Here is an 18566-nt window from a genome sequence, read left to right on the forward strand (position 1 = left end):
TCCAACTGGTTTTTGAATGTTATAATTCTTGACGTCTGATTTGTGTCCATTCATTCTTTTACATAGAGACTGTCCAGTTTGACCAATGTACATGGCAGAGGGGCATTGCTGGCACATGATGGCATATATCACATTGGTAGATGCGCAGGTGAACGAGCCTCTGATAGTGTGGCTGATGTGATTAGGCCCTATGATGGTGTCCCCTGAATAGATATGTGGACAGAGTTGGCAACGGGCTTTGTTGCAAGGATAGGTTCCTGGGTTAGTGTTTTTGTTGTGTGGTGTGTGGTTGCTGGTGAGTATTTGCTTCAGGTTGGGGGGCTGTCTGTAAGCAAGGACTGGCCTGTCTCCCAAGATCTGTGAGAGTGATGGGTCGTCCTTCAGGATAGGTTGTAGATCCTTGATGATGCGTTGGAGAGGTTTTAGTTGAGGGCTGAAGGTGATGGCTAGTGGCGTTCTGTTATTTTCTTTGTTGGGCCTGTCCTGTAGTAGGTGACTTCTGGGTACTCTTCTGGCTCTGTCAGTCTGTTTCTTCACTTCAGCAGGTGGGTATTGTAGTTGTAGGAATGCATGATAGAGATCTTGTAGGTGTTTGTCTCTGTCTGAGGGGTTGTAATTTTTCTTGTCTGCATAGTAAACACTGGCATTTTTATCTGTTTGAATAATCAAAGTGATGCTTTCCATGCCTTCTTGGTTCAAAGGTTTGAACTGCTTCCTGAAAGTCCACAGTCTGGGCCAGCTCATGCTCTATTGAGATGGTTGCAAGGCCGACCAACCTCTCCTGTGTCATTGTGGAGCATAGATGTGTTTTTATTAACTTCAGCTTGGAGAAGCTGCTTTCTCCACTGTTACAGGAAGCGTTAGAAGTATGCGCAGAGCAACAAAAGCATTTGGAAAGAGGGTGGTCATCTTATTTGTGCACATATGTTCCAGAACAGCCTTTGGAGTTGATCCTGCTGAAATGCATCTTGAAAGGGCTTTCAGTTCATCACCTAAATCACTCACATCAATATTGCGCATGTCATCATGTGTCAACACTGTCTCTAGTGCCCTGCATTGCTGGTGTAGGTATTCTTCAGGTATAGTGAGGAGTTTTGGAATATCATACAACATCCCAAATATGCTGCTGTGTTCCTTGAGCTGCATGAAACGTTCTTCAACTGACTGTATTGCACAATCTAGCGCATGGTTAAAGAATTCAACTTCGAATTGTTGTTTGGGGTCTCTTATGGGATTATCCCATACCTCGTAATCAAAATGTTGTCTTCTTCGGTGACTCTTGTATTCTTGAATGGGTGGGAAAATAGTTTCAGTGTGAAGTTCCTCTGCCAACTTCTGTGCACTCTTCAGAACGTTTTGAAATCCCTCATCTGACTGGTAAGACTGTAGGTGGGACTTTTTGCTTTGTCCAGTTGTTCCATTGCTCCAGATATATCAAGGTCAACACCTTGGAGTCTCTTGCTTACAACATTTATTTCAAACAGTATGTCATGCCCCAACACTAAGCCACACAGAAATTTGAAGTTATGTATGTTTCTGGTGATTTAATTTTCCTCTGCCACTGTTCTCCCATGAACAGTTCCTGTCATAGCATTATCCTCCATAATGGCCACTATAGCATCATCTGTTTTCCCGATTTGGTGTTTGATAGGCTTTATCGCCTCCACTTGACTTTCCCATCATCTGGCACTCAGTGGTTTCAGTGTCAGAGGGGATGTTCCCAGATGTTGCTTCAAAATTTGCCATTGATGAGTTGATGCAGAGAAAAAAACATAGATGCTTTGAATTACATTACAAAATTCAGCAGCCTCACAAGAAGCGGATGCTGCATCACTGACCACCAAGTTCAATGAATGAGAACTGCATGGGACAAAAAAAGCTTGAGGGTTTAACTCTCGGATCCGTGTCTGCACTGCTCTCTTCTTTCCCCTCATGTTGGCACCATCATCGTAGCCCTGACCTCTCATGTCAGCTATCGCAATTCCCGTATCTTCCAGCTTTTTAAGAAGCACATTTGTCATACCAGCTCCTGTATTATCAATGTCAATAAATTCTAGAAAATGCTCTCTGACAGTCACCATTGCAGGGACATGTTCACTAAGTTCTGCTGTTGTTACAAAACACGCCATTAAAGTCATTTGTTCTGTATGGCTGATGTCAGGTGTGCAGTCCAGAATACAGAGTAATATCTTGCTGACTTCAGATCTGCCACAATCTTCTGTTTGACTTTTGTTGCCAGTAACTGTATGATCTCATTTTGAATGGTTTTTCCAAGATAGTGGTGTGTGTACATTTCTTGGGTGGTGACTCTTCTTAGGCTATGTCTACGGTACAAAATTAGGTCGAATTTATAGAAGTTGGTTTTGTAGAAAGTGTTTTTATACAGTCGATTGTGTGTGTCCCCACACAAATGCTCTAAGTGCATTTAGTTGGCATTTTGTCGGTGGAGTGTGTCCACAGTTCTGAGGCAACCGTCTACTTCCGGAGCATTGCACTGTGGGTAGCTATCCCACAGTTCCCGCAGTCTACGCCACCCATTTGAATTCTGGGTAGAAATCCCAGTGCCTGATGGGGCAAAAACATTTTCGCGATGGTTCTGGGTACATATCGTCAGGCCCCTCCTTCCCTCCCTCCTCCGTGAAAGCAATGGCAGACAATCGTTTCGAGCCTTTTTTCCTGGGTTACCCGTGCAGACGCCATACCACGGCAAGCATGAAGCCCGCTCAGCTTACCATCGCCGTATGTCTCCTGGGGGCAGATGCAGTACTGCATTGCTACACAGCAGCAGCTCATTGCCTTTTGGCAGCAGATAGTGCAGTATGACTGGTAGCCATCATTGCCGTACTCCAGGGTGCTCGTTTAGCCGACCTCGGTGAGGTCAATCAGGGGCGCCTGGGCAAATGTGGGAGTGACTCAGCCAGGTCATTTCCCTTTTAAATTTTGTCTCATGGTGATTCAGTCCTGCCGGCAGTCGTACTGCACCATCTTCTAATGAGAAGCCAGGAGACGATGATGGTCAGCAGTCGTACTGCACCGTCTGCTACCAACAAGATGTATAAAGATAGATGAAGTGGATCAAAACAAGAAATAGACCAGATTTGCTTTGTATTCATTTTCTCCTCCCTTCCTCCCTCCCTCTGTGAAATCAATGGCCTGCTAAACCCAGGGTTTTGAGTTCTATCCTTGAGGGGGCCATTCAGTTTCTCCTTCATGCAAAGCCACCCCCTTTGTTGATTTTAATTCCCTGTAAACCAACCCTGTAAGCCATGTTGTCAGTTGCTCCTCCCTCCGTCAGAGCAACGACAGACAATCGTTTCGTGCCTTTTTTCAGCACAGACATCGTAGCACTGGGAACATGGAGCCTGCTCAGATCACCGCGGCAATTATGAGCAATAAAAACACCGCGCACGTTATCCAGCAGGATATGCAGAACCATAACCTGCAAGAAAAGCAAAACCAGGCAAGGAGGTGGTGACTGCAGCATGGTGATGAGAGTGATAAGGACATGGACATAGACTTCTCACAAAGTACGGGCCCCTGCAATGTGCACATCATGGTGTCAGTTGGGCAGGTTCATGGCGTGGAACAGCAATTCTGGGCCTGGGAAACAAACATAGAGTGGTGGAACCTCATAGTGTTGCGGGTCTGGGACGATTCCCAGTGGCTGCGAAACTTTTGCATGTATAAGGGCACTTTCATGGAACTTTGTGACTTGCTTTCCCCTGCCCTGAAGCGCAAGAATACCAAGATGAGAGCAGCCCTTACAGCTGAGAAGTGAGTGGTGATAGCCCTGTGGAAGCTTGCAACACCAGGCAGCTACCAGTCAGTCGGGAATCAATTTGGAGTGGGCAAATCTACTGTGGGGGCTGCTGTGATGCAAGCAGCCAACGCAATCACTGAGCTGCTGCTATCAAGGGCAGTGACTCTGGGAAATGTTCAGGTCATAGTGGATGGCTTTGCTGCAATGGGATTCCCTAACTGTGGTGGGGCAATAAACAGAACCCATATCCCTATCTTGGCACCGGAGCATCAAGGCAGCGAGTACATAAACCGCAAGGGGTACTTTTCAATGGTGCTGCAAGAACTGGTGGATCACAAGGGATGTTTCATCAACATCAACGTGGGATGGCTGGGAAAGGTACATGACACTTGCATCTTCAGGAACTCTGGTCTGTTTCAACTGCTGCAGCAAGGGACTTACTTTCCAGACCAGAAAATAACCATTGGGGATGTTGAAATGCTTATAGTTATCCTTGGGGACCCGGCCTAGCCCTTAATGCCATGGCTCATGAAGCTATACACAGGCATCCTGGACAGTAGTCAGGAGCTGTTCAACTATAGGCTGAGCAAGTGCAGAATGGTGGTAGAATGTGCATTTGGGTGTTTAAAAGTATGCTGGCGCAGTTTACTGACTCGGTTAGACCTCAGCGAAACCAATATTCCCATTATTATTACTGCTTGCTGTGCGCTTCACAATATCTGTGAGAGTAAGGGGGAGAAGTTTATGGCGGGGTGGGAGGTTGAGGCAAATCGTCTGGCCGCTGATTATGCACAGCCAGAGACCAGGGCAGTTAGAAGAGTACAGGAGGGTGCGGTGCGCATCAGAGAAGCTTTGAAAACCAGTTTCATGACTGGCCAGGCTACGCTGTGAAAGTTATGTTTGTTTCTCCTTGATGGAAACCCCCCCCCCCCGGGGTTTCACTCTACTTTTCTGTAAGCTAAGCACCCTCCCCTCCCCCCTCGATCACTGCTTGCAGAGGCAATAAAGTCATTCTTGCTTCACATTCATACATTCTTTATTTATTCATCACACAAATAGGGGGATAACTGCCAAGGTAGCCTGGAAGGGGTGGTGGAGGAGGGAAGCACCGGGTGGGGTGGTGGAGGAGGGAAGGACAAAGCCACATAGCAGTTTAAAACTTTAAAACTTATTGAATGCCAGCCTTCTGTTGCTTGGGCAATCCTCTGGAGTGGAGTGGCTGGATGGCCAGAGGCCCCACCACCGCGTTCTTGGGCATCTGGGTGAGAAGGCTATGGAACTTGGGGAGGAGAGTGGTTGGTTACACAGGGGCTGTAGTGGCGGACTGTGGTCCTGCTGCCTTTCCTGCAGCTCAACCATACGCTGGAGCATATGAGTTTGATCCTCCAGCAGCCTGAGCATTGACTCTTGCCTTCTTTCAGCAAGCTGATGCCACCTTCAGCCCGCCACCTCTCCTCGCGGTTGTATTGTGTTTTCCTGTACTCTGAGATTGTCTGCCTCCACGTATTTTGCTGTGCTCTGCCAGTGTGGGAGGACAGCATGAGGTCAGAGAACATTTCATCGTAAGTCCGTTTTTTTCGACTTCTAATCTTTGCTAGCCTCTGGGAAGGAGAAACATATGCAGCTGGTGGAGGAAAAAAAAGGGAGAGTGGTAGTTAAAAAGACACATTTTAGAGAACAATGGGTACACTCTTTCACGGTAAACCTTGCTGTTTACATTATATAGCACATGTACTTTCATTACAAGGTCGCATTTTGCCTCTTATGGAGGGTATGCCGGTTTGGTTTGAGAGATCACTCACGCAGGGCCAGGCAAAAGAATTCGGCTTGCAGGCAGCCATGGTAAGCCACAGTCTTCTGGCTTCTTTAACCTTTGTAACATGTGGGAATGGTTTCAAACAGCAGCGCCTTCATTTCCCATATGAAGTAGCTCTGGGTTGGCCATTAAAAATGGGTTGGCAATTTAAAGGAGGGGCTGCAGTTTCCGGGTTAATGTGCAGCAGAAACCCAACTAACTCCCCCACACACACCCAATTATCTGGGATGATGGCTTCACCCTCCCCCCACCGCATGGCTAACAGCGGGGCAGATTTCTGTTTAGCCACAGGCAAACAGCCCAGCAGGAACGGGCACCTCTGAATGTCTGCTTACTAAAACCACCCTATTTCAACCAGGTGACCATGAATGATATCACTTTCTTGATGGTAACAGAGAGAGATAAAGAAAAGATGTTGTTTGAATGCCAGCAAACACCAGGACCACATGCTGCAATGCTTTGTTCTGCAATGATTTCCGACTACGTGCTACTGGCCTGGTGTCATAAAGTGTCCTCCCATGGAGAATGGAATAAGGCTGCCCTCCTCAGAAACCTTTTGCAAAGGCTTTGGGAGTACATCCAGGAGAGCTTTATGGAGATGTCCCTGGAGGATTTCCGCTCCATCCCCAGACACGTTAACAGACTTTTCCAGTAGCTGTACTGGCTGCGAATGCCAGGGCAAATTAATCATTAAACATGCTTGTTTTTAAACCAGGTATAATATTCACAAAGGTACACTCACCAGCAGTCCCTTCTCTGCCTTCAGGGTCCGGGAGCCTGCCTTGGGTGGGTTCGGGGGGGTACTGGCTCCAGGTCTAGGGTGATAAACAGATCCTGGCTGTTGGGGAAACCGGTTTCTCCACTTCCTTGCTGTGTGAGCTATCTACAACCTCCTCCTCCTCATCATCATCTTCCTCGCCCCCAAAACCTGCTTCCATGTTGCCTCCCACTCCTTGGACAGAGTCAAAGCACAGGGTTGGGGTAGTGGTGGCTGTACCCCCTAGAATGGCATGCAGCTCATCATAGAAGCGGCATGTCTGGGGTCTGAACCGGAGCGGCTGTTTGCCTCTCTGGTTTTTTGGTAGGCTTGCCTGAGCTCCTTAATTTTCACGTGGCACTGCTGTGGGTCCCTGTTATAGCCTCTGTCCTTCATGCCACTGCAGATTTTTTTCAAATGTTTTGGCATTTCGTTTTTTCGAACGGAGTTCTGCCAGCACAGATTCATCTCCCCATACAGCGATCAGATCCCGTATCTCCCATTCAGTCCATGCTGGGGCTCTTTGGCGATTCTGGGCCTGCATGGTCTCCTGTGCTGATGAGCTCTGCATGGTGAACTGTGCAGGTGAGCTCGCCTCGCTGGCCAAACAGGAAATGAGATTCAAAAGTTCGCGGGCCTTTTCCTGTCTACTTGGGCAGTGCATCTGAGTTGAAAGCACTGTCCAGAGCGGTCACAATGGAGCAGTCTGGGATAGCTCCCATAGGCCAATACCGTCAAATTGTGTTCACAGTACCCCAAATTTGACCTGGCAAGGCCAATTTCAGCGCTAATCCCCTTGTTGGGGATGGAGTAAAGAAATCGATTTTAAGAGCCCTTTAAGTCGAAAAAAAGGGCTTCGTCGTGTGGATGGGTGTGGGGTTAAAGCTAGATAATGCTGCTAAATTTGACCTAAACTCGTAGTGTAGACCAGGCCTTAGATGCTCCTGGAGTACAGCATCAAACTCAGCCATCAGCTCCACAATTTTAAGGAAGTTTCCATTGTCTGGCACATACAGCTGATCTGAAGTGCCATGCAGTGCTACGTTTTAGGTAGAGAGCATTCTCACAATGGCAACGAGCCTTTTCAGAACATTTTGCCAGTAAAGAGACTCTGACTCAATCTTCTCTTGATGCTGATCATCTATGGTGGCCTTTAACTTTAGTCTCATCTCAAGCTCTTTCCACCTATGGAATGCTCTCTGGTGATTGGCTGCCTTCTCCTGGCATGCCAGATTTCTAGCCAGATTTTTTCAGTCCTTTGTTCATATAGAACCCAATGTGTCTGGAACATTAGACTGGAAGAGTTTTCAACAAAAACAGTATGCAGCATTCTGGGTTTTTGAGTACATAAGCCACAGCCTCTCCACTTTGTCACCATTGGGGATTTCATGCCAGTAATGTGAGGGATGGAAACTTCTATTTTCATTGTCTTTGGGGAACATGACATTTTTCACTTGCTCTGGCCCATGCAGTACAAGGAAGTTCCTCAGGCTACTGCTCAAGTGGGTCCACAGTCCTGGATTGTCTAGACTTAAGGAACTAAACTCAGCAGCAGCTGTTTCTTGCGCCTCCACCACATTCTTCTCTGCTCTACACTTTTCTTCAGGAATGTGCATGGTTCCATCCATTTGAGATGGAGATACGGATGCTGCAGCAGCTGCCAGGTCACCTGCACTCTGACTAACTGGAAGATCAGGCATCTCCTCAACACTCACATCCTCACTGGGGCCACAAGGCTCACCATGAACATTTGTGTCTATGTGTCTCAGGCGAGCTCCTTCCTGCTTAGATAGAAAAGCTTCCTTTGCTTGCTTTGTTTTTCTGAATGCTGCCCCAGAGGGGCATTTTCTTCTTTCACTCATGGCTGCTGTTCTGTGCCAGCTATAGTGGCTCTCAACACTCAGTTGAAGGGGACAAATAAGCAGGCTGGTAGCAGGGCCTGAGCGAGGGAAGATATCAACATCTTAAGGGCCAAACTGGCTCCTACTACTTCAGTTGGCTGCCTGTTCTCCTCAAGTGGGTTCAGGGAAGCAGCAGGAAACAGGAAGCTCCCTGAGAAGCTGGGGTTAATCAGCCCAGGTTCCTGGGGGTGCTAGAGGGGTACATAAGAGGCTCCTGCTCCTCTCTCTCCCTGCAGCTCCTGCTGCTTTCTGTTATTCCCTCTCCCCTTTTCTCCTGCCTGCCTGTTCTGTCTCTTGTGCCCTCCTCCCTCCAGCACAGCTCTCCACCATCTCTGTGCATCCAGAGCAGAGAGAATCCAGATGCACCAGCAGCAGACACCATTTTCTACACTCTGGGTCCTAGTGGCCCCCCCCACTCGCCCAGTCTGGCACCTGAGGCAGCTGCCTCAATTCGCCTCATGGCAAGGCCAGCCCTGTGGGTGGAGCTGACCAGGGAGGAGAAAAGCCCTTCTCCAGCCAGGCTCTGGGTTGGTGCTGGGGTGCCAGTGAGGAGCAGCTGGGGCACTGACTTCCACAGGGCCAGCGGTTCTCCACTCCCTCCTGGCCTAAAGAACTGGACGTGAGCCGAACCCGGAGCCTGACCAGCTGTGTGCTGGCTGTACGCTGCTACCAGGCTGGCTGGGCTCGGGGCACCCTGCCTGAAGGGCCGAGGGAGGCTGGCAGCTCCATCCAGCCTGTTGGGGGACCTGCTTTGGGGCTGAAATGGGGCTGGCGCAGGGAGGATCCGCTGTATTGCACAAGACCTCAGCTCTTCTCCCTGGCTGCGCGGTGCGAGGTGCCCTGGTGCACCCAGCCTGGGGAGGCTGAAGGGGAACTGTTTCCTCTGGCGGCTCTGGGCCCAGCAGGCTCAGCACCTGCTCCGGGAGTGGTGTATCTGAGGCCTGCAGCCCTCTCCAAGGAGCCCATAGTCGCCAGGCTGGGCAGAGCAGAGCCATGGTCTCTGCACAATGGTGCTCACCATGGGCGGCACGTGAGCCCCTCCTCTGGGGAGGCTAGCCACTCAGCCCCGCCCCTTGCACCCAAGGCCCCGCCCCTTGCGCCCAAGGCTCCGCCCCTACCTCCAGTCCGCTGGAACCCTGAGTGCCCACTCCCTCTTCACAGCCAGAGGAGCCTCAGCCAAACTGTCCCAGTCCCCTGGCCGGCACCAGCACTGGGCTGCCAAGCCACCCCGTGCCAGCCTCCAGTGCTGGGCCGCCAGCCTCAAGTCAGGCTGCTGGCCTCAGCACCGGCCCCAGTGCCGGGCTGGCCTCAGCGCTGGCCCCCAGTGCCTGGGCCACCCCAGTGCCAGCCTCCAGTGCCAGGCCACCAGCCGGAGTGCCGGGCTGCCAGCCTCAGCACTGGCCCCAGTGCCGGGTTGGCCTAAGAGCTGGCCCCCAATGCCGGGCCACCCAAGTGCCCAGGTCACCCCAGGGCCAGGTCACTGGGCCACCCCTAACGCCAGGCCCCCAGACAGCAGCGGAGCTGAGTTCCCACTGGCTTGGGCACCAGCATGGGGGAGAGGGCACAGCATGGGTGGGGCTAGCGCTTGGCCAAGGGGAGGGGTGCGCAGGACTTTTGCTGATGATGGTGAAGTGCCCATTTGGGGCTGAGTCTGGTGGCTCTGACAGGCTGGGCTCCGGACCAGGCTGAGGGGCTGCCACAGCAGCACAAGTGTGTTTTGAGGACAGTGGGTGTGTGCAGACCCCACAGCACACAGGGCTCCTGTCCCAGGGCATGGAAATGTTCGCACGCTTCGTGCCTGGCTGGAGCCCAGTGGAGATTCCCCATGACAGGAGCCCACAACCCAGGGTTTGAGAGCGCTGGAGAGCGGGAAGGAGATGAGCATTGATAAAGTGCAGGGCCGCTGAGTGCACAGAATGTGTTAGTGGGAGCAGCCCTTGGCAAATGGAAAGCCTGGATGCCTCCAACCGAAGGGAGCATTGTTGGCCATATGCCTCAGAGAGCTGCCCCACGCAGGACTCAGGAGAGTGTACGGGGTGAGTCAGAGGGGCTGTGAACACCCCAGGTCACCCCTGAGGGCCTGTCGGAAGCCAGGTCGGCTCAGGAAGAATGGGGGTTGCCCTGTTCTCTCACTGATGACAGCCCCCCGTCCTGCCTCCCTGACACTCAGTCCTGGCACCTGGGCATCCTCTTCAACACCCCTCCCCTCGTCCCGCCCCACCCCCGCCGCACCATGTCTGGCTCCCCTCCATCGTTTCACCACCCAGGCCGCAAAACGCTCACCCATCTGTCTCTCCTCTGGCCTCGCCGACACTCACGTCACCCCTCCGTCCATGCCAGACTCAACCTCTGGCCATGTCACCCCCTCCTAGTGGTGTGCATCCCTGCGGATTTCCCCTTGTCCTTTCTCAGATCACTGTGTTCCACCAGTGGCACCAGCCTGGCTCTTTTCCCCCCACAGCAGCCCCCAAGTGCAGAACACCAGCTCGGAAAGCTGCTATCTGCCTGAGCAGTCTCGCCCCAGCTGCGGTGTCGGGGTTAGGCCAGCCTCTGCCCTGCTCCCCTACCAGGCTCAGTTGCGCTGCCCGGGAGCTACCGGAGTAATGCCAACACCTGTGTGGCTGCAGGCTCAGCAGCCTGATTTACAAGCCCAGCAGCAGAGCACACACCTGCAGAGTCGCTGCCTTCCTGCGTGTGCCTCACTCCTGCCTGGCTTCTGCCCTGCCCCAGCCCAGACCCTGCCCTTGGTCTGGTCCTGTCCCAGCCTCGCTCCTGCTGGGACCCTCGGCCAAGGCTCCTGGTTCTGACTCTGTCTTGACTCTTGGCTCTGATATTGGGACTCTGGCTCGGACCTCCTGCTCTGACCACTAGGCCTGACTCCTGCTCTGACCACACCTGCTACAGTCCAGTCCCTGACACACGGTGCCCTCAAGGAACCAGCTGGTCAAGCCCTGTTTCAGCGCCAGAGTGAACTGCTCCCCTGCCTGGAGGAGGAAGCTGGGGGGTATGCCAGGCCACTGGGACTGGAGTGGGAGAAAAGCAGGAGGGTGGTAGGGAATGGGGAGAAATGAGTGTGTTGACCACAGCCAAACAAACCTGTGGTCAACAAGCTGCTCCCCCCATCCCGTTGGTTGGCCGTGATGTCTGTTTCCTTTACCCCCGTCCATCTCTTCCCTTTGGAGGGTTTGGAACATGCCTGGCAGGTTTGGTGCTGCTGCAGCGTGGGCCTGGGCTGTGGCATTCGTGGCCACGTGGTGCCTCTGACCGCCTGGTGGGACTCCAGCAACATCAGGGCACCGCAGCTAGGAGCCAGCAGAACAATCGGGCATTTCTTGCAAGGCCCCAATGGGCCCCCAGGATCTCACAGCCTGACTGGAGTGCAGGCAGTGAGCATGGTAAAGGCAGGAGGGATTCGTTAATAGAAACAATGGGTCAATTTTCAATTGAGGACATGGGTGGCTTTCCTGATACAACCGTGGCCTTATTGCACCCTTCCTCCAGAATCCAGCACACCTGGCGTTTCTCTACCCGGATGTGGGCCTGGCTGGTGGCTGCCGACTGCTGAAACCAAGGGGAGGTGGCAGGTGAGCTGCAGGCAAGAAAGCCTCAAATGCTGCCTTCGGATGGGAGGTGAGTTGTTCTTATAAGCCAGGCAGGGCCAGACCTGGTCGTGCCTCATCAGTACTTGGATGGGACATGCTAAGGGGCACTCAGTGTCTTGCTGTGCTGGGGGTGTGGGGCAGGGGCGCTCACTCCCTGAGTCAGTGCTGACCCAAACACCCCAGCACAGTGCTACCTGGCTGGAAGGCAGAAAAGACCCCAGGCTGTGTCTGCAGACAAACTGTGACATTATCCCACCTGAGGCCCACCAAGCCCAGCGGCCTGCCTCAGGCAGAGGCCAGCAGCAGCTGCTTCAGTGGAAGGTGCAAAAGCCCTGCAATAGCAGTGGAATAATCTGCCCCCCACATTCGTTCTCCTCCTGGTCCCTAATAGCCAGAGACGGGTTAAGCCCCACAACAGCAGGTTTACTATCCCGGCCACAAAATCTATTACCATTAATATTGATACCTCTGGAGATAGTCTTGCCATAGAAATATCCAGTCCCCTTTTGAATCTTACTAAGTTCTTGACTTTGATAATTTCCTGTGGCCATAAATTCCACCAACTAAGTACTCATTTTGTGAAAAACTATTTCCTTTTATTGGTTTTCAGTTTTCCCCTTTAATCTCATTGAAGGTCCCCCTGTTTCTGTGATGTGAGACAAGAAGAAAAAAGTTTCTGATCGCTTGTCTCTAGAACATGCATTTTTATAGGCATTTATCATGGGGCCCTCTTATTCATGCATTACTTTGACTTGATGTTGGATTCCATTTGCTATCATGTTGCTCATTCACATGGCTTGTTCAGCTCTCTCTGAAGTTCTCCCAGGCCCCTCTGGTCCTGACTCATCTAAATAATTCTGTGTCAGCTGCAGATTTTGCTCCCCTTTCCAGATCATTTATAAACATATCAAACAGCACGGGACCTGGTACAGAGCCTTCAGGCCCTGCTGTTCTCCTTCTGCTGGGTTGAGAATTGACCATTTACGCCTGTGCTGTTTCTTGTCTCTTTAGCCAATTTTTGATCCATGACAGTACTTTGCATCTCCCCAGTGATGACTTGGCTTCCTTAGCAGCCTCTTGTGCAGGGCCCGGTGAAAGGCCTTTTGGAATTGAAATAAAGCATGTCAGCCAGTTCTCTATCCATCACGTAACTGACAGGTTTAAAGAATTCCAAGCGATTCGAGAGACACAAGTTTCCTTTGCAGAATCCATGCTGGATAGACCTTGCCAGATCATGATCTTCCAGGTGTTGCTATTCTGTTTTAAATGATTGTTTCTACCAATTTGTCAGATCCAGATGTAAGGTCTATAATTCTCCAGATCACCCTGAGACCTTTTTTAAAATATAGGTACAACATTTGCAGCCCTCCAGTCCTCTGGAACAGTGTCTGGTTTTAATGACAGGTTTCAGAGTAGCAGCCGTGTTAGTCTGTATTCGCAAAAAGAAAAGGAGTACTTGTGGCACCTTAGAGACTAACAAATTTATTAGAGCATAAGCTTAATGCATCCGATGAAGTGAGCTGTAGCTCACGAAAGCTTATGCTCTAATAAATTTGTTAGTCTCTAAGGTGCCACAAGTACTCCTTTTCTTTTTGGTTTTAATGAGAGATTGCAGAGTTTTGTTAGCAGATCAGCTACTTTGTACTTAAACTCCTTCACAAACTCCTTGATTTATATCATCTGGACCTGGGACTGGTTTTTAAATGATCAATTTGCTCCAGAACTCCTACTTCTTGCATCTCAGTCTCTGAGACAACCTCATATTTGGTTCCAGAATACAGCAAGTGTGGGGTCAGATTTCCCCAACATCCTTGGTGTTGAAGATTGAAGCAAATAAATTATTTAGTTTCTCAGCAATGTCCAGCGCTTCCTTTACTGCTCCTTTAACCGATGGTGATCCAGTGGACCCACCAGTTCTTTCCCAGGCTTCTTGATTCTGATAGTCTTAAAGAAACTTTTGTTTTTACACCGTTAGATACTGGTTCTTCGAACTCCATTATGGCCATTCTGATTTTCCTCTTCCTTATCACCTGTTGTGAGTTCTACTCCCCTGTATTCATAGATTCATAGATTCATAGATACTAAGGTCAGAAGGGACCATTCTGATCATCTAGTCCAACCTCCTGCACAGCGCAGGCCACAGAATCTCACCCACCCACTCCTATGAAAAACCTCACCCATGTCTGAGCTATTGAAGTCCTTAAATCATGGTTCAAAGACTTCAAGGAGCAGAGAAGCCTCCCTCAAGTCAACCATGCCCCATGCTACAGAGGAAGGTGAAAAACCTCCAGGGCCTCTCCAATCTGCCCTGGAGGAAAATTCCTTCCCAACCCCAAATATGGCAATCAGCTAAACCCTGAGCATATGGGCAAGATTCACCAGCCAGATACCCAGGAAAGAATTTTCTATAGTAACTCAGATCCCATCCATCTAATATCCCATCTCAGGGGATTTGGCCTATTTACCCTGAATATTTAAAGATCAATTAATTACCAAAATCATGTTATCCCATCATACGATCTCCTCCATAAACTTATCAAGTAGAATCTTAAAACCAGATAGATCTTTTGCCCCCACTGCTTCCCTTGGAAGGCTATTCCAAAACTTCACTCCTCTGATGGTTAGAAACCTTCGTCTGATTTCAAGTCTAAACTTCCTGGTGGCCAGTTTATACCCATTTGTTCTTGTGTCCACATTGGTGCTGAGCTGAAATAATTCCTCTCCCTCTCCTGTATTTATCCCTCTGATATATTTATAGAGAGCAATCATATCTCCCCTCAACCTTCTTTTAGTTAGGCTAAACAAGCCAAGCTCCTTAAGTCTCCTTTCATAAGACAAGTTTTCCATTCCTCGGATCATCCTAGTAGCCCTTCTCTGTACCTGCTCCAGTTTGAATTCATCCTTTTTAAACATGGGAGACCAGAACTGCACACAGTATTCTAGGTGAGGTCTCACCAGTGCCTTGTATAATGGTACTAAAACCTCCTTATCCCTACTGGAAATGCCTCTCCTGATGCATCCCAAAACCGCATTAGCTTTTTTCACAGCCATATCACATTGGCAGCTCATAGTCATCCTATGATCAACCAATACTCCAAGGTCCTTCTCCTCTTCCGTTACTTCTAATTGATGCATCCCCAACTTATAACTAAAATTCTTGTTATTAATCCCTAAATACATAACCTTACACTTCTCACTATTAAATTTCATCTTATTACTATTACTCCAGTTTACAAGGTAATCCAGATCCCCCTGTATAATATCCCGATCCTTCTCCGAATTGGCAATACCTCCCAGCTTTGTATCATCTGCAAACTTTATTAGCACACTCCCACTTTTTGTGCCAAGGTCAGTAATAAAAAGATTAAATAAGATTGGTCCCAAAACCGATCCCTGAGGAACTCCACTGGTAACCTCCCTCCAACCTGACAGTTCGCCTTTCAGTAGGACCCGTTGCAGTCTCCCCTTTAACCAATTCCTTATCCACCTTTTGATGTTCATATTGATCCCCATCTTCTCCAATTTAACTAATAATTCCCCATGTGGCACGGTATCAAATGCCTTACTGAAATCTAGGTAAATTAGATCCACTGCATTTCCTTTATCTAAAAAATCTGTTACTTTTTAAAAAAAGGAGATTAGGTTGGTTTGGCACGATCTACCTTTTGTAAAACCATGTTGTATTTTGTCCCATTTACCATTGACTTCAATGTCCTTAACTAATTTCTCCTTCAAAATTTTTTCCAGGACCTTGCATACTACAGATGTCAAACTAACTGGCCTGTAGTTACCCGGATCACTTTTTTTTCCTTTCTTAAAAATAGGAACTATATTAGCAATTCTCCAATCATTCGGTACTACTCCTGAGTTTACAGATCCATTAAAAATTCTTGCTAATGGGCTTGCAATTTCAGGTGCCAATTCCTTTAATATTCTTGGATGAAGATTATCTGGGCCCCCCGATTTAGTCCCATTAAGCTGTTTCAGTTTTGCTTCTACCTCAGATATGGTAATATCTACCTCCATATCTTCATTCCCATTTGTCATGCTACCATTATCCCCAAGATCCTCTTTAGCCTTATTAAAGACTGAGGCAAAGTATTTGTTTAGATATTGGGCCATGCCTAGATTATCTTTAACCTCCCCTCCATCCTCAGTGTTAAGCGGCCCCTCTTCTTCTTTCTTAGTTTTCTTCTTATTTATATGGCTATAGAACCTTTTACTATTGGTTTTAATTCCCTTTGCAAGGTCCAACTCTACTCGACTTTTAGCCTGTCTCACTTTATCCCTACATGTTCTGACCTCAATTAGGTAGCTTTCCTTGCTGATCCCTCCCATCTTCCACTCCCTGTATGCTTTCTGCTTCTTCTTAATCACCTCTCTAAGATGCTTGCTCATCCAGCTTGGTCTACAACTCCTTCCTATGAATTTTTTTCCCTTTCTTGGGATACAGGCTTCTGATAGCTTCTGCAGTTTTGATTTAAAGTAATCCCAGGCCTCCTCTACCTTTAGATCCATAAGTTCTTCAGTCCAATCCACTTCCCTAACTAATTTCCTTAATTTTTGAAAGTCAGCCCTTTTGAAATCAAAAACCCTAGTTGCAGATTTATTTTTGTTAATCCTTCCATTTAGTTTGAACTGAATTAGCTCATGATCACTTGAGCCAAGATTGTCCCCTACAACCATTTCTTCTATGAGGTCCTCGCTACTCACCAAAATTAAATCTAAAATGGCATCCCCTCTAGTCGGTTCAGCAACTACTTGATGAAGGAATCCATCAGCTATCGCATCTAGGAAAATCTGAGCCCTATTATTATTACTAGCACTGGTCCTCCAGTCTATATCTGGGAAGTTAAAGTCTCCCATGATCATGCAGTTTCCATTAGTATTTACCTTATTAAAAACATTAAAAAGGGCTCTATCCATATCCAAATTAGATCCCGGAGGTCTATAGCACACCCCAAGCACTATCGTAGGAGAGGCTTTACTAGTTTTCTTCCCCAATGTAATTTTTGCCCAGACGGACTCTGTCTTATCCATTGCATCGCTTCTTATTTCTTTACATTCTACCTCATCATTGATATACAATGCTACTCCACCCCTTTACCTTTGTTTCTGTCTTTCCTAAAGAGCACATACCCCTCAATACCTGTAGTCCAGTCATGACTACTATTCCACCATGTTTCTGTTATCCCTATAATATCTGGTTTCACTTCCTGCACCAGTAGCTCTAGTTCCTCCATTTTGTTACCTAGGCTCCTCGCATTGGTGTACAAACATCTTAATTTTTGCTGTTTGGCCTCGCTCACATTTTGTACCCTATTAGGCACAGTCATTCTACAGCCAGTATAACCTATTAGACTAGTATCCACACCGCCCTCGCTCCTTACATACATTCTCCTACCCACGGCTGTATCCTTTCTTACTTCGTCTTCTTCCCTCTCAATGCTAAAATCTGGCGTGGAGATTTTCTGGACATCTCCCATCCATCTCCCCCTAATTCCTAGTTTAAAGCTCTCTTTATCAGTTGTGCCAGCCTCGATCCTAGAAGTCTATTTCCTTCCCTACTCAGATGAAGTCCATCCCGAGAGAACTGTCCTCTATCTGTGAATGCCTCCCAGTGGCCATACATCCCAAAGCCCTCCTTATAGCACCACTGCCTAAGCCATCTGTTGACAGTCATAATCTTGTCACACCTTTGTTGCCCTTCTCTAGGAACAGGAAGGATCCCGCTAAAGATCACCTGAGCCTCAATTTCCTTAAGTGTCTTCCCCAGCCTAGCATAGTCTCCCTTAATACTTTCCAGCGAGAATCTAGCCGTATCATTTGTTCCCACATGAAGGATAATTAGGGGATTCTTTCCCGCTCCCTTTAGGATCCTTTTCAACCTCAGGTCTACATCCCGTATCTTAGCACCCGGAAGACAGCACACCCTTCTGTTCTCAGGATCAGCTCTAGTTACAGGCCTGTCTATTCTTCTCAGTAAAGAGTCCCCGATCACATAGACCTGCCTTTTCCTGGTGACAGTGCTATTCTCCAGTCTCTCCCCTGTTCCCTCTGGCTGCAAGTTCTTTCCATTCCTATTTTCCCTTACAATCTTCTTCAACCCATCCTGTATCCTCCTGGGGCTCATATTTGGTGTAGTCTCCCTTGACTCTTCCCCTTTTCCTATAGGACTAGCCTCTCTTCTCTTCTTCCTTACCCTTCCAGCTTCAACAAGTACCTGCTGAGCCCCTTCTTCATTTTCCAACTCTGCAAACCTGTTCCTAAGCTCTATTTCTCCTTCACTAGCCCGTCTTTTCCTCTGCCTGGTTCTTTGAGTCACATGTTTCCACTGACCACTTTCCTCACCCAGTCTCTCCTCAAAATTCCCCAGCCCTGCTTCCATCTGTGAGTCTGAGCTTTTCCCTTCAGATACCTCATATCCGATGAAGTGAGCTGTAGCTCACAAAAGCTTATGCTCTAATAAATTTGTTAGTCTCTAAGGTGCCACAAGTACTCCTTTTCTTTTTGCGAATACAGACTAACACGGCTGCTACTCTGAAACTCATATCTTTGCTCCATCATCTGCTCAAACCCCTTCCTAAACTCAACCAGACTTTCCACCTGCATCTCCAAACCTCGGATCTTTTCCTCCATCAGCTCTATCAGACGACATTTCATGCAGAAAAAACTCTTACCCGTTCCCCCCTCCAGGATCATGTACATACCACAGCTTCCACATCCAGTC

Source organism: Dermochelys coriacea, chromosome 8 (genome assembly GCF_009764565.3).
Source record: "Dermochelys coriacea isolate rDerCor1 chromosome 8, rDerCor1.pri.v4, whole genome shotgun sequence".
Classification (NCBI taxonomy): domain Eukaryota; kingdom Metazoa; phylum Chordata; order Testudines; family Dermochelyidae; genus Dermochelys; species Dermochelys coriacea.